The sequence below is a fragment of the Dendrobates tinctorius genome, unplaced genomic scaffold (assembly GCF_039654945.1).
Source record: "Dendrobates tinctorius isolate UK_male_01 unplaced genomic scaffold, ASM3965494v1 ptg000126l, whole genome shotgun sequence".
Lineage (NCBI taxonomy): Eukaryota > Metazoa > Chordata > Amphibia > Anura > Dendrobatidae > Dendrobates > Dendrobates tinctorius.
Genome location: NW_027361794.1, coordinates 25,182,840 through 25,197,544, shown reverse-complemented (window position 1 = coordinate 25,197,544; position 14,705 = coordinate 25,182,840). Strand labels below are relative to the sequence as shown.

At 42.2% G+C, this 14,705-nt stretch overlaps 1 pseudogene; it reads left to right on the top strand.

Annotated features, from left to right (window-relative positions):
* The window catches only part of LOC141047192 (uncharacterized), a 28,033-nt pseudogene extending 13,632 nt beyond the window's left edge, over positions 1-14,401 (top strand).
* The last annotated feature ends 304 nt before the right edge of the window (positions 14,402-14,705 follow it).

The following is a 14,705-nucleotide window of genomic DNA, read 5'->3' as shown; positions in this document are numbered from 1 at the left end:
TCGGCCAAGGGCAAAAATGAAACCCAATCATCCTGATCAGCGGAAATAAAGCATCTCAAATATGACTCCAAGGTCTGGTTTGTTCTCTCTGTCTGCCCATTGGTCTGAGGGTGAAAAGCAGAGGAGAAGGACAACTGAATTCCCAGCTTGGAACAGGAAGTTCTCCAAAATCTAGACACAAACTGAACTCCTCTGTCAGATACAATGTTCTCAGGAATCCCGTGCAAGCGAACCACCTGTTGAAAAAACAGGGGCACCAACTCAGAGGAAGACGGCAACTTAGGGAGTGGTACAAGATGAACCATCTTAGAGAACCTATCACAAATCACCCAAATAACAGTCATCCTTTGAGAGACAGGCATATCAGAGATGAAATCCACTGAAATATGGGTCCATGGCCTCTTGGGGACAGGCAAAGGCATCAACAACCCACTAGAGCGAGAACACGATTTAGACCGGGAGCACGTCCCACAGGACTGCACAAAATTCCTGACATCACGAGACAAGGAGGGCCACCAAAAGGACCGACTCACCAGATCTCTAGTACCAAAAATACCTGGATGACCAGCCAAAGCAGAGCAATGAACTTCAGACATCACTCTCTTCTTCCACTGGTCAGGAACATACAACTTTCCACTGGGACAATGCTCAGGTTTGTCCTCCTGGAACTCTTCCAGAGCATGTCTCAAATCGGGCGAGATGGCAGAAAGAACTACCCCTTCGCCTAAGATGGTAGCAGGCTTGGTCACCACAGGAGAATCAGCAAAGAAGCTCCTAGAGAGGGCGTCAGCCTTGACATTCTTAGTTCAAGGAAGAAAAGAAACCACAAAATCAAAACGTGTAAAAAACAAGGCCCACCTAGCCTGTCTAGGGTTCAAGCGCTTAGCCGACTCTAGGTAAATTAAATTCTTGTGGTCAGTGAGGACCACGACTTGATGCTTAGCTCCCTCCAACCAATGTCTCCACTCCTCAAATGCCCATTTCATGGCCAACAGTTCCCGATTCTCCACATCATAGTTACGTTCAGATGGAGAGAACTTTCGGGAAAAGAAAGCACAGGGATTCATTTTAGATGTTACAGGATCCTTTTGGGACAAAACAGCTCCTGCACCAATCTCAGAAGCATCCACCTCTACCTGGAACGGAAGTGAGACATCAGGTTGCCGCAAAACCGGGGCGGAGGTGAATATTCGCTTAAGCTCCTGAAAGGAAGAAACAGCCTCCGGAGACCAATTTAACACATCAGCACCCTTCTTAGTCAAATCAGTCAATGGCTTGGCAATACTAGAAAATTTTGCTATAAATTTCCGATAAAAATTAGCAAAACCCAAAAACTTCTGGAGGGCCTTCAAAGAAGTGGGCTGAACCCAATTGTAAATGGCCTGTACCTTGGCCGGGTCCATTTCAATAGTTGACGGGGACAAAATAAATCCCAAAAAAGAAATCCTCTGTACTCCAAAAAGGCATTTAGATCCTTTGACATACAGGGAATTCTCCCTCAAGATCCGGAACACAGTCCGAATATGTTCCACATGAGAATCCCAATCCTTGGAGAAGATCAAAATATCATCCAGATAGATAATCAAAAATTTATCGACAAAATCTCGGAAAATATCGTTCATGAAGCACTGGAAGACAGAAGGGGCATTAGTGAGCCCAAAAGGCATCACCAGGTACTCAAAATGTCCCTCCGGAGTATTAAACGCCGTCTTCCATTCATCCCCATGCTTAATGCGAATAAGATTATATGCCCCCCTGAGGTCAAGCTTGGAAAAACCAGCATCACCTTTAACTCTAGAGAATAGATCCGAAATCAGGGGTAACGGATACAGATATTTAACAGCAATTTTGTTGAGGGCACGATAATTAATACAAGGTCTTAATGATCCATCCTTTTTGGCTACAAAAAAAAACCCGGCACCTAAGGGTGACGAGGATGGTCTAATATGACCCTTCTCCAATGCCTCCTTAATATAGGATCGCATAGCCTCGTGCTCGGGTACAGATAAATTGAAGAGCCGACCCTTGGGAAATTTACACCCCCGGGCTCAGTTCAATTGCACAGTCATAACTCCTATGTGGAGGCAGAGACGCAGACTCATTGTCACTAAATACATCATAAAAGTCCGCCAAATAATCAGGAACATCATGCGACTGAGGAGAGGTGGAAAACACCGGAGCCTCACTAAAGGCACACCGACAACCCCAAGGCTTGAAAAAATGCATTCACATTAGTCAGAATAGGATCATCTGGTTTCAAAGAAAACGCCCAATCCTGGGGATCGCCACGCAGCAAAGAGATGACAATTTTAACCTGCTGCGCGGAGCTCCCTGACGAGTTAGGCTTCAAGGCAAAAAATAATTTACAATTATTTTTGAAATTCAAAAATTTAGACCGATCCCCAAAAAATACATCAGGTGTAGGAATCTTTGGTTCAGCAGCATGTGAATGAGCAAGGTAGGCGGAAATTCCCCGCACTTCCGCAGCGAGCTGCTCCACACGATCAGACAATTGCTTTATCTCCATTGAGAGAAAAAGAAAATTCCCCCTACGGCCTCAGAGATATAGAGGAAAAAATATACACACTTTTTTTTTTTTTTTTTCTGCAATTCTTTCCTGCTATTGAGTACCCTAGGATCAGCGGTGTGGCGGGTGATTCTGTTATGAATGAGTCACCGTAGGAGGCAGACAACATTGTCAAAAACAAGATTTTCAGTGACCTTTTCCTGATAATCAAGGAAAGTATCTGCATTTCTGGCTTTTTTGTATAACACAAAAGAATTATATGTGGCCACCTGAAACAAATACATGACTAACTTTTTATACCAGATATATGATTTTCTTGACACCTGGTATGACTGTAGAACCTGATCTGCAAGGTCCACACCCCCATATATTTGTTGTAGTCAATGACAGACACAGGTTTTGGAGTAGTGGATCCCTGTTGGTCTGCAGTGGCCCTTGTGGCATCTGTGTGGATCGAGCTCAGGATAAAAATATTTTATTTATTCTTAATATTAAGGGCAAGCAGCTCTCCATTGTGTAAAGCCCCTGACTGCCCCTTTCGGAACTTTTTGCTGACCAATGATTGTGGAAACCCCTGACGGTTTTTGCGAATGGTCCCACAAGCCCCTATGTTATGTTCAACCAGACTTTTAAATAGAGGTATGCTGGTGTAGTAGTTGTCAACATATAGATTGTAGCCTTTTTATAAAAAAAAAAAAAAAAAGGCTCAAAACCATTTTTCCCGATGTCCCCAGATAAGTAGGGCATCCTGGTGGGTTTAGTTGGCTGTGTTTCCCCTCATAAATGTGAAAAGCTGTTTCTTTTCTAGGACATTAGTTTGTGTCCATAAATTTGACCTAGCATAATAGGATCGTGGATTCTGGCTGATGAATTGGGACGCATATAAAATTGTTTGTAGGACAATATGCTCTAGCAAGCTACAGTTGTGGCCAAAAGTATTGACACCCCTGCAATTCTGCCAGATAATACTCAGTTTCTTCCTGAAAATGATTGCAAACACAAATTCTTTGGTTTTATTATCTTCATTTAATTTGTCTTAAATGAAAAAACACAAAAGAGAATGAAGCAAAAAGCAAAACTTTGATCATTTCACACACAATTCCAAAAATGGGCCAGACAAAAGTATTGGCACCCTCAGCATTATACTTGGTTGCACAACCTTTAGCCAAATAACTGCGACCAACCGCTTCCGGTAACCATCAATGAGTTTCTTACAATGCTCTGCTGGAATTTTAGACCATTCTTCTTTGGCAAACTGCTCCAGGTCCCTGATATTTGAAGGGTGCCTTCTCCAAACTGCCATTTGTAGATCTCTCCACAGGTGTTCTATGGGATTCAGGTCTGGACTCATTGCTGGCCACCTTAGAAGTCTCCAGTGCTTTCTCTCAAACCATTTTCTAGTGCTTTTTGAAGTGTGTTTTGGGTCATTGTCCTGCTGGCAGACCCATGACCTCTGAGGGAGACCCAGCTTTCTCACACTGGGCCCTACATTATGCTGCAAAATTTGTTGGTAGTCTTCAGACTTCATAATGCCATGCACACAGTCAAGCAGCCCAGTGCCAGAGGCAGCAAAGCAACCCCAAAACATCAGGGAACCTCCGTCATGTTTGACTGTAGGGACCGTGTTTTTTCTTTGAATGCCTTTTTTCTCCTGTAAACTCTATGTTGATACCTTTGCCCAAAAAGCTCTACTTTTGTCTCATCTGACCAGAGAACATTCTTCCAAAATGTTTTAGCCTTTTTCAGGTAAGTTTTGGCAAACTCCAGCCTGGCTTTTTTATGTCTCGGGGTAAGAAGTGGGGTCTTCCTGGGTCTCCTACCATACAGTCCTGTTATGAATGAGTCACCGTAGGAAGCAGACACAAAAATAGAAGCTACGTCCAGAAAACCAGAGAAGTTGGCAACTATCAGATTGCAGACCCCTGAACCTATCAACACAACTAGCAGTAGCCGTGGGGGGTTCCTACAGTGCCCTAGACCCCTCTATCACAGCCGGAGAGCTAATTAGCCTAAAGACAGAAAAGAAAATCTAAACTGCCCCAGAGCAGACCCCAAAGTAAAAGGCAGCCCCCAACATATAATGATGGTGAAGCAAGATGAAAAAACACTCACACAGATAGAAAGATAGGCTGAGCAAACGATGGGGCCCAAGCTGAAGTAAACAGGACAGGAAAGGAAGGTTGCTGTCTGCAATCTGCCAAAATCCTATCAAAGACATAAGCCAACAGCTGATATGGAAAAAGACCCTGAAGCAGCTAGGCTTCAAAAACTATATGAGCACTCAGGTATTTTCAGAAGACAGAGCTAAAGGAATTCAGCTCACCCCAGCAGGGAATGGCAGAAGTCCAGAAAAACAAAGCAAACAAAGTCAAAGCACAAATGCAAAAAGCAGAGCAGAAAAACTTAGCTTTAGAAGAGCAGGAATTCAGACTGGTCTCCAAGGATCCCACAGAGAAATCACCCGCAGGGCAGAAGGGCGGCGGCAGCCTTATATCCAGTCCGTAACTCCACTCAGCCAGTCATCATCATTAGGCTCAGGTGGCTGATAATCAGGCTCACTACCTTTCCTTACCAGAAGAGGGAGTTCATCGGGCCTCAGTAGTGAAGGGGAAAATGAACTCACAACACAGTCCCTTTTCATTCAGACGCCGACGGATAGTACAGGTTGACACTGTTGTACCCTTGGACTGCAGGGCAGCTTGAACTTGTTTGGATGTTAGTCGAGGTTCTTTATCCAACATCCGCACAATCTTGCGTTGAAATCTCTTGTCAATTTTTCTTTTCCGTCCACATCTAGGGAGGTTAGCCACAGTGCCATGGGCTTTAAACTTCTTGATGACACTGCGCACGGTAGACACAGGAACATTCAGGTCTTTGGAGATGGACTTGTAGCCGTGAGATTGCTCATGCTTCCTCACAATTTGGTTTCTCAAGTCCTCAGACAGTTCTTTGGTCTTCTTTCTTTTCTCCATGCTCAATGTGGTACACACAAGGACACAGGACAGAGGTTGAGTCAACTTTAATCCATGTCAACTGGCTGCAAGTGTGATTTAGTTATTGCCAACACCTGTTAGGTGCCACAGGTAAGTTACAGGTGCTGTTAATTACACAAATTAGAGAAGCATCACATGATTTTTTGAACAGTGCCAATACTTTTGTCCACCCTCTTTTTTATGTTAGGTGTGGAAGTATATCCAATTTGGCTTTAGGACAATTCTTTTTGTGTTTTTTCATTTAAGACAAATTAAATGAAGATGATAATAATACCAAAGAATTTGTGTTTGCAATCATTTTCAGGAAGAAACTGAGTATTATCTGACAGAATTGCAGGGGTGTCAATACTTTTGGCCACAACTGTATCTGTCACAACTAATAAATATAATTAGTCCAAAATTTTCCACCTCCACATTTATATCAGGAATGGCATTAAAATGAGGGATGAATGGAGTAGCCGAATCCGAAGCCTCCCATCTGGGAAATGCTACATCAAGAGGCAAAGCCCCTTGGACATTGGTGTGCGCCAATTCACGAGCACTAGGGACAGCGCTAGTACTGGGCATTGTTCCCTGAGTTGGAGACATTTCTCCAGAAGCGCTATTTGTCCTTCTGGTTGTACTGGTCCTTGTGTGTGAGGATGGACCAGAATCACTGCTCATTTCTGAGCTATCACTGTCGCTGCTGCTAAAGCCCTCGAAATCCACATCGCCATCTGACACTGCACTTTCTTCACTGTCAGAACAGGAAAGTGCATAAGCCTCCTCTGCACTATAATACTGACGGGACATTTTATTCATTTTCATTTTTTTTCCCGGAAATAGAAAACTCTGACATGACTGATGTGACCAAATTATTGGGGAGACAATTGAGAAAAGCCTAATTCTTTACTCTACCCCTAACTTTAGCCTAACACTAACCCTAACTATAGCACTAACCCTAACCTGCCTTATCTGTTTTTTACTTTATAGCACAATCGCTGACTGACACAGCTGTTCCCAGCAGCACTTGTAACACTGTTTCTCCTCTAATCTCTCACTGACAGGAGATCTGAGGAGAAACAGCGTTTTTATGAGACAGATCACCCGGGAAAGTTCACTGCTACAACAAACTTTCCTAGTGATTTGTCTCATTGGCTGGTGTGACGCTGACGTCATAAGGACCTGAACCAATCAGATGTCGATGAGGGCGGGGGTCACAGGAAGCGATGTGAGCCGGAATCGTTATAAGATACGTGGGGGTCCTGATGAGCATAAAACTGCCAACAGTAGACAAACGGCGCAAGCGCCAACATTTATCTATCGTTGGCAGTCATGAAGTGGTTAAGTTAAGGGCACCATAATTTCTGTAAAGGCAATTTCATGAGTTTTATTTATTTATTTTTTTTAATTCTGTGGAAGCCTGGCTGAAAAGCAATGTCTGACTTTCATTTGTTAATTTTCATAGATTTTTTATTTATTGTTACTTTGTCTGATTCAAGTTATTTCTGTGACCATTGTGGGTTTTTCTGTCATCAAATGAAGGGTACCAACAACATTGACCATGTGTGTAGGAGGAGTGAATATTTTGACTCCACAGCCATTTTCCGGAAATTAACACGCAGTGGATGTTGGAGAGTGAAAATTACACATTTGCCATGTTATTACCCAGCACATAGTGCCCAGATTGTTCTCCAGGAGACACACACCGCAAATTAAGTGGATTCTTCTCACTATAATATTGCTAAATACAGGGATCCTAAATGTTGTTTGCGCACACTGCAAGACTCCGAAGTGAAAGCGGATTTTGCCGGATTGGTTTATAGAAACTCTGTTGCTTTTCAGCCGCCTTTGAGCCACTAATAGTGTGGGAACCTCTGTTTTTCCATTGACAGATGATGGACCTGAGTGGGGACTTGGTTTTTGTGAGAGGAGAATTGGTATTATTTTCGCCTACATAACATTGATTGGTTTCTTTTTATTTGATATTTGGGAGGCAGAATGTACAAACAGTTGAACACCGCACACTACTGGAACATCCAACAAGGTTTTCTATTAGACTGTGAACTGTTATTGTCTTGGTAAATAAATAAAGTTTTTTACATAGCTTGCCATTTTTATGGACAGTTTAAGTAGAAATGTTCAAAAATATAAAACTCAAGGATATTTTATTAAAAAAAAATGTTTTTCATCTTAACAGATGACTGCACCAGGAGATCAGAGGGACAGCTGACATCTTCAACTTTTAAATCTGATGATATTAAGATCCTACAAGATAAAACTGAAGTGAATGCTGTTACTCCAGATATATCATCATCCATTCACAGCAAAGATCTCTCATCTGATCCTATGAAACAGGTCCCATCTTCTGATTCATTACCGACTACTAAGAAAAATCAAAGTCACAAAAGAGGCAATGAAAAACAAGCTGCTCCTGAATCAAAGAAGCCATTTTCTTGTTCAGAATGTGGGAGATATTTTGCATATAAATCACATTTTGTTAACCACCAGAGAACTCACACAGGGGAGAAGCCGTTTTCCTGTTCAGAATGTGGGAAATGTTTTAACCACAAAGGGAATCTTATTAGTCACCAGAGAACTCACACAGGGGAGAAACCTTTTTCATGTTCAGAATGTGGGAAATGTTTTGCACGTAAATCACATTTTGTTGGCCACCAGCGAACTCACATAGGAGAGAAACCATATTACGTAGTAACATAGTTAGTAAGGCCGAAAAAAGACATTAGTCCATCCAGTTCAGTCTATAGAATTCTGTCATAATAAATCCCCAGATCTACGTCCTTCTAAAGAACCTAATAACTGTAAGATACAATATTGTTACGCTCCAGGAAGACATCCAAGCCTCTCTTGAACCCCTCGACTGAGTTCGCCATCACTACCTCCTCAGGCAGGGAATTCCAGATTCTCACTGCCCTAACAGTAAAGAATCCTCTTCTATGTTGGTGGAAAAACCTTCTCTCCTCCAGACGCAGAGAATGCCCCCTTGTGACTGTCACCTTCCTTGGTATAAACAGATCCTTGGCGAGATATTTGTATTGTCCCCTTATATATTTATACATTGTTATTAGATCACCCCTCAGTCGTCTTTTTTCTAGACTAAATAATCCTAATTTTGCTAATCTCTCTGGGTATTGTAGTTCCCCCATCCCATTTATTAATTTTGTTGCCCTCCTTTGTACTCGCTCTAGTTCCATTATATCCTTCCTGAGCACCGGTGCCCAAAACTGTACACAGTACTCCATGTGCGGTCTAACCAGGGATTTGTACAGAGGCAGTATAATGCTCTCATCATGTGTATCCAGACCTCTTTTAATGCACCCCATGATCCTGTTTGCCTTGGCAGCCGCTGCCTGGCACTGGCTGCTCCAGGTAAGTTTATCGTTAACTAGGATCCCCAAGTCCTTCTCCATGTCAGATTTACCCAGTGGTTTACCGTTCAGTGTGTAATGGTGATATTGATTCCTTCTTCCCATGTGTATAACCTTACATTTATCATTGTTAAACCGCATCTGCCACCTTTCGGCCCAAGTTTCCAACTTATCCAGATCCATCTGTAGCAGAATACTATCTTCTCTTGTATTGACGGCTTTACATAGTTTTGTATCATCTGCAAATATCGATATTTTACTGTGTAAACCTACCAGATCGTTGCTAAATATGTTGATTGGAATAGGTCCCAAAACCGACCCCTGCGGTACCCCACTGGTCACAGCAACCCAGTTAGAGAATATACCATTTATAACCCCCCTCTGCTTTCTATCACTAAGGCATTCTCATTCTGTGTACCAACCTCTTGTGTGGCACGGTATCAAATGCTTTGGAAAATCAAGATATACCACGTCCAGCCTATAGCTTACCTCTTCATAAAAACTGATTAGATTGGTTTGACATTAGCGATTCCTCATAAACCCATGTTGATATGGAGTTAAACAGTTATTCTCATTGAGATAATCCAGAATAACATCCCTCAGAAACCCTTCAAATATTTTACCAACAATAGAGGTTAGACTCACTGGCCTTTAATTTCCAGGTTCACTTTTAGAGCCCTTTTTGAATATTGGTACCACATTTGCTATCCGCCAGTCCTGTGGAAAAACCCCGTCGCTATAGAGTCCTTAAATATAAGAAATAATGGTTTATCTATTATATTACTTAGTTCTCTTAGTACTCGTGGGTGTATGCCATCCGGACCCTATTTTAATCTTATTTAGCCGGTTTCGCACCTCTTCTTGGGTTAGATTAGTGACCCTTAATATAGGGTTTTCTTTGTCTCTTGGCATTTTACCTAGCATTTCATTTTCCACCTTGAATACCGTGGAGAAGAAGGTGTTTAATATATTACCTTTTTCCTCGTCATCTACAACCATTCTTTCCTCACAATTTTTTAATGGGCCTACACTTTCACTTTTGATTTTTTTACTATTGATGTAGTTGATACAGATTGGGATTAGTTTTACTCTCCTTAGCAATGTGCTTCTCTGTTTCCTTTTTGGCAGCTTTAATTAGTTTTTTAGATAAAGTATTTTTCTCCCTATAGTGTTTTAGAGCTTCAACTGTGCCATCCTGCTTTAGTAGTTTAAATGCTTTCTTTTTACTGGTAATTGCCCCTCTTACTTCTTTGTTTAGCCACACTGGGTTTTTCCTATTTCTTGTCCTTTTATTCCCACAAGGTATAAACCGCTTAGGCCTGTTTCACACTTCAGTTTTTTACAATCAGTCACAATCCGCCAGGTTTTGAAAAAAACGGATCCGCAATTTTCTTTTGAGGATCCGTTTTTTTCCCCATTGAATATCATTAGTGGCGGATCCTGATGGATTGCTGTCCGTTGCATCCGTTTTTGTGAGGATCCGCCATAATGTTGCTGTCCGTTTCCATTCTCAAAGATTTCGAAATGGGGCTTGTAACGTTTTTTTTCCCAGCGGATCCTCCAGACACTTATTTAACCCGAAATTCTGTCTAGGTGCCGGACAAAAAAAAAATTCTCTCTCTCTCTCTCTCTCTCTCCCCAGCCAGCGTTTTTCAGGATCCGTCTCAAAACGGATCCTGTGCCATCCGTTCACATCAGTTGAGAACGGATCCGCTTTTCCGCCTTTTTGGCGGATTGTAACTGATGCAAATAACTGAAGTGTGAAAGGCCTTACAGTGCCTATTTAGGATATTCTTAAACATTTCCCATTTATTTTGTGTATTCTTATTTCTGAGGACATTGTGCCAGTCACCAGATTAAGGACATCTCTAAGCTGGTCAGACTTTGCCTTCCTAAAGTTCAGTGTTTTTGTGACTCCCTGACATGTCCCCCTAGCGAAAGACAAGTGACACTGTACAATATTGTGGTCGCTATTTCCTGCAGATTTATTATTCTGTCCGGTCTGTTAGATAGTATTCGGTGTAAAGTGCTGCTCCTCTGGTTGGATTCTGAACCAATTGTGAAAGATAATTATTCTTGGCTATTAGCAGAAACCTGTCGCCTTTATGGGTTTCGCAGGTCTCAGTTTCCCAGTTAATATCCGGGTAAAGTCCCCCATAACAAGGACCTCTTTATGGGTTGCAGCTTCATCTATCTGCCTTAGTAGTAAACTTTCCATGATTTCTGTTATATTTGGGGGTTTGTAACAGACCCCAATGAGAATTTTGTTACTATTTTTCCCTCCATGTATTTCGACCCATATGGACTCGACATCCTCATTCCCTTCGCGAATATCCTCCCTCAAAGTCGAATTTAGACTTTACATAAAGACAAACCCTTCCTCCTCCTCTCCGATTTTTATGAACCTTTCTAAACAGACTGTAACCCTGTAAGGTAACTGCCCGGTCATAGCTTTCATCTAACCATGTCTCGGTTATTCCCACTATGTCATAGTTACTTGTAGATATTTCTACTTCTAGTTCTTCCATCTCCTCCCTGTGGATTGTTTTAGAAATTTTCTTACCTTCCTTCCAAGTATGTTGTCTTGGATCTTCTTTGCCGCACCTCACATCATTCATCAGTATCATTTCTGGCTTCATGTTTGTGTCTAACGTTTTTCTTCCCGTCCCCTCTTCTTCTAGTTTAACGTGAGTGTAGTGAGTCTTCTGGCGAATGTGTGTTTCCCAAGTTTGTTGAGGTGTAGTCCGTCTCTGGTGAGGAGTCCGTCGTACAGGTAATTCACTCCGTGGTCCAGGAATCCGAATCCTTGTTGTCTGCACCATCGTCTTAGCCAGTTCGCATCAAGGATCCTGTTCCATCTGGTGCCATGCCAGTCTACTGGAAGGATAGAAGAAAAAACTACCTGTGCATCCAGTTCCTTTACTTACTTCCCCAACTTTTCAAAGTCCCTGCAGATTGTCGGTAGGTCCTTCCTTGCCGTGTCATTGGTGCCAACATTGTGATCAAACTAAAGGAACAAAATAGCGCAATAGGGTCTTATCCGAGTTATATCCAGAAGAAAAAATTAGAATTTACTCACCCTTTTCAGGAGAGGTTCAGGCATGTAGGATCAGTAGTCTGCTTGCTGCACGTCCAAAGGTCAGCTCTGCGACCGCTTAAAGCTTCAGATTATGGAATAAATTCATGGACTTCTGTGCGCTGCCAGATAAATTCACTAATCCAGTTTGTGAGAAAGATTAACCGTTTATTTCCCAATGCGTTTCAAAGTGTATACCACTTCTTCAGGGGATGACATATATGATCAGATAGAACTGTCACAGATTATATACAACCAGGATTCAAAAATTGGCGCCAATGATCACATGTCATCTTTGACATTTGTACTAGATGACGTGATCATTGGCGCCAATTTTTGAATCCTGGTTGTATATAATCTGTGACAGTTCTATCTGATCATATATGTCATCCCCTGAAGAAGAAGTGGTATACACTTTGAAACGCGTTGGGAAATAAACGGTTAATCTTTCTCACAAACTGGATTGGTGAATTTATCTGGCAGCGCACAGAAGTCCATGAATTTATTGGTGCCAACATGTATCAGAAGAAATGGGTGGACGCCCCTGGAACTGATGAGCTTTGGTATCCTATCAGTCACATCCTTGATCTTTGCACCTGGGAGGCAGCATACTTCTCTTGCAGTTATGTTCGGTCTGCAGATGGCTGCCTCTGTGCCTCTCAGTAATGAGTCTCCCACCACTACCACTCTTCTTCGCTGTACTTTTTGTTGTCACTTCTGGGTGTTGCTGTGTGCCCTTTTCTTTGCTTGCTGGTGGTGCCTCATCCTTAGGTGTGCCATCTTCGTCCTCCACAAGGCCTTGGTATCGGATTGTCAGTTGAGTGGTTGGTGATGTCTCTATGGTCTTCTTGCTTCTTTTCGTCACATCCTCCCATTCGTCTGCTTTTGGAGGTTCTCTGACACTTTCTTCACCTTCTGTGACCAGTAGAGATGCTTCTGTTCTGTCTAGGAAGTCTTCATTTTCTTTGAGTTTCAAAGTTGCAATTCTTTTTTCCAGACTGCGCACCTTTTCTTCTAAAAGGGCCACTAGTCTACACTTCTGGCAGGTGAAGTTGGATTCTTCTTCTGGTTGATCTGTGAACATGTAGCACATGTTGCAGTTCACCATGTAGGTTTTCACATCTGCCATGTTGCTCCTAGATCCTGCTGACTTGCTGTGTGCCTTCCTTCTTGTGCAATCTATTGTGTGTAACCTTCTTGTGTAATCTACTCAATCAGCCAAGCTGTCTTGCAATAATGTCCTAGAGGCAAAAATTGGCGATTCTTTCCAAGCAACTGGTCCCGACTGTACCCAACGATCTTCTTGCTTAGGGAGACTCTTCGCTTTTCCCAGAAGGCACCTGGAATATGCAAATTATCTTCCTCAAGCTTCAATCCCTGGTTTGGCGATGCTTTCCAAACAGCTGGTCCCGACTGTACCCAACAATCTTCTTGCTTAGGAAGACTCTTTGCTTTTCCCAGAAGGCACCTGGAATATGCAAATTATCTTCCTCAAGCTTCCATCCTTGGTTTGGCGATGCTGTCCAAGCAGCTGGTCCCGACTGTACCCAACGATCTTCTTGCTTAGGGAGACTCTTCGCTTTTCCCAGAAGGCACCTGGAATATGCAAATTATCTTCCTCAAGCTTCAATCCCTGGTTTGGCGATGCTTTCCAAGCAGCTGGTCCCGACTGTACCCATCGATCTTCTTGCTTATGGAGACTTTGCTTTTCCTAGAAGGCACCTGGAATATGCAAATTATCTTCCTCAAGCTTCAATCCCTGCATTCATTCATGTTCAGAATGTGGGAAATGTTTTAAACGGAAAATAGATCTTGATAGCCATCAAAGAACCCACACGGGAGAAGCCATTTTCCTGTTCAGAATGTGCGAAATGTTTCAGCCAGAAATGGAATCTTGATGAACACCAAAGAACTCACACAGGGGAGAAGCCTTTTTCATGTTCAGAATGTGGGAAATGTTTTAACCAGAAAGCGCTTCTTGTTAAACATCAGAGCAGTCACAAAGAGGAGAAGCCTTTTTCATTTTCTTAATATGGGAAATATTTTACTTGGAAATCAGCTGTTAATAAACATCAGAGACGTCACATAGTGGAGAAGCCTTTTTTATGTTCATAATGTTGGAATAGTTTTAACCAAATTTGAATTTTCTTAAATGGGTTGTCTCTTATCATTTGCTGACAAAAGGATAAAACTAAACTTTATTAATTCCAAATGTAAAACTATACCTATAATTCTCCCCCTGAAGGTTAGTCAGTAGGTGACTAATAGAAAAAACATGAACCCCACAGTTCAGTATATAGGGTGAGGTGATGTATACACACCCACTCTTCAAGCCTCTCATTTTTAAGGGTTTCATTGTCCTCACCAAAGGCGACTCATCAGGAGACTTTAATATTGATCTACATTCAAGAGAAACTAGACAAAAAAAAACTAAAATTATGTGTCATGTTATCCGAAACAGAAAACTAGCCACATATTGGCAGATCCCAGACCTCAAACTATATACTTCATAAGTTTATAAGCCACTCCAGTGTTAGGAATAGATAGTATGTGAGAGTGAGTGTCAGCTTGTGAGTGTGAGCGTGTGTCAGCATGTGAGCGTTGGCGTGAGTGTAAGCCAATCACATCGGTGGTTATTGCTTATACCAGCCATTTCCTGTCCAGGTTCATGTTATTGGCGTGACACCTAATAGTGGTGGGGACATACCCCTGATGGCTTATTGGTGTAAACCGAACGACCT